Raw genomic sequence first — 2225 nt, forward strand, 5'->3', positions numbered from 1 at the left:
GAGCCCGGAGCCTGAGCCATCCTAGAGTTGGGCCACAGCAGGGTTCTGCGTGGCAGAGCCGAGGGCACCCTCACCCCCACCTCCAGCGGGCCCGGCCCTGCCCAGCCTCACTGTTGCTTTGCAAGGGGAAGGGTGTCCTGAAGGGGCTCTACAGACACAGGTCTTGGGGACCCCAGCCCCACCCCAGACGTGGGAACTAGAAGCCCCGGCGTCACCACAGGGAGGGTGCTGGGGCCGCGGGCGGAGGTGAGCGGCCGTGTTGGCCCTGAAACAGACCTGTGGGCGTTGGGGGGCTCTGGGCCTGGCGGCTCACAGCGGGTCTCCTGGCTCTTGCCCAGCTCGCAGTGCTGTTGGGGTTCCGGTCAGCGCGCGGGCAGGACACAGTCGCCACCTTGTCTCGCTCCCCCGAGTTACCCGCTTCGCTTCTCCGGCGAATAAGCCCGTATGAACCCCCGTGTGGCCGGCAGCCCAGCCCTCGGCGCGCGGCGGTGAGGACCCCCGTCCGGCCGCTCAGGTCACCCCGGTGCCCGGTAACAGTGTCACTCCTGACTTGGACCCTGAACCGTTCAGAATGGTACTTTGCCCGGTTTTCTTTCTTGCCACATCACTAGGAGGGACACAGCTTTGGGAGTGGCGGATCTGTCTGCGGCTGCCCCCCAGAGTCTGGCTGTGAGCCATTGCCACCCCATTTCTCTGCTTCCCAGACGGCCCTTCCTGGGCCGGTGGGCGGACACGCGCCCGCTAGAGCAGCTAAAGCCACACTTGCTCTCTAAGGAGAGCACCGGGGCCGGGCCACCCTCTGCCCGCCTCGGCTTCCGCCGGGGGCTGGGCAGGGCCGTGCGCACAGCAGGGGCGAGAGGCTCAGGCCCTCGTGGTGCCCCAGGATTCTATGCGGACGGGGCCGTTCGGCTCTGGGGGCTGCACGCAGTGTTAACTTCCTTTCTTTAAGTGTGGCTGCTGGGTGCCCGCGTCCATCTCGTAAGCTCATCTGAGCTTCCGCCGTGTCTGTTGCAATGTCACTTCCTTCGCTTCTGAGCCTTTATCTGTGAACAGACCTGCGGCCCCCCCCCACACAGTCCACAGCAGGCAAGCCACAGAGCCCACCTGGATGCCCAGGGTGGAGTACTACTCGGCTGTGAAAAAGGTGGACCCGAGCGTGGGGGGCAAAATGGGTGGAACTTGCGGTGATGGTCGGCGCACTAAGTCAGAGGCTAAAGGACAGAGACTGGGTGGCGTCAGTTTTGTGGGCTGTGAAAAAACAGAAAACAGACTGGCAGGGCACAGGAAAATTAGACTGAAAAACATGCTGGTCACCGGAGGGGTGGGGCACTGGGGGGGGGAGCAGCGGTTGGCGCCGGGGCCCCTGGGGCGACGCCTCTGCACGGGAGGAGCGGAGCCCCGACTGCGTGTCACGTGGGCACCTGACACGTTGATGTTCTTATTGGAGAATTTTTGCCGCGCCTGAGGCCAGCTGTTTCTACTGGACACGGCGCTTCAAGGCCCTTCCTAGGAAGCTTTCCTTGAGCCCCCAACAAAGAGAAGGAATTAGGGCGTGCCCCAAAGACTCGGCCGTCGGACCAGCGCAGCAGAGCGCCGCCCGCGTGGTCACAGGAGCGAGGGCGGCGCGAGGAGTCTACACGGAGAAACAGAAGCGTCAGAGCGTCACGCCCGCGGCCATCTCTCATGCGCCACGTCACAGACGCACGACGACGATTTGCTGATCCTTCCCCAGGACAGGAGGAGCCCGGAACTCCGAGGAGTCTCCACAGCACAGTGACAGTCACAGGTCGTTGCGGGCACGCCGCTAACCAGATGGCCCGGCCGCCCAGCCACAGCTTCTCCTCCCGGCCAGAGGCTCCGTGCTTAGCGGCCAGGCCGGCCACCGAGCCCTGAGAAAGCGCCAGAAACTGGAAGCAGCTCCTAGGCGGGAATGTAGCCGCGGAGCTGCGCACAGGCCAGAGTCTGCGCTGTTCCCCACAGGCCCAGGGGCCTGTTGGCCAGGAGCGGCCTGGCCACCTGCGGGGGCCCCCAGTGGGCTGGCATGGGCGGGGCTGTGTCTGCAGCCCAACGCACAGGATCCCCGGGCGCTCTGCGTGGGGGCTGACAGGCCGACCGGCTGACCGGCTGACGTGCCGACTGGCTGACCGGCTGATGGGCTGACCGTTTGATGGGCTGATCGGCTGACCGGCTGACGGGCCGACTGGCTGACCAGCTGATGGGCTGAC

This window comes from Condylura cristata, unplaced genomic scaffold (assembly GCF_000260355.1).
Source record: "Condylura cristata isolate star-nosed mole 26May11 unplaced genomic scaffold, ConCri1.0 scaffold00077, whole genome shotgun sequence".
Lineage (NCBI taxonomy): Eukaryota > Metazoa > Chordata > Mammalia > Eulipotyphla > Talpidae > Condylura > Condylura cristata.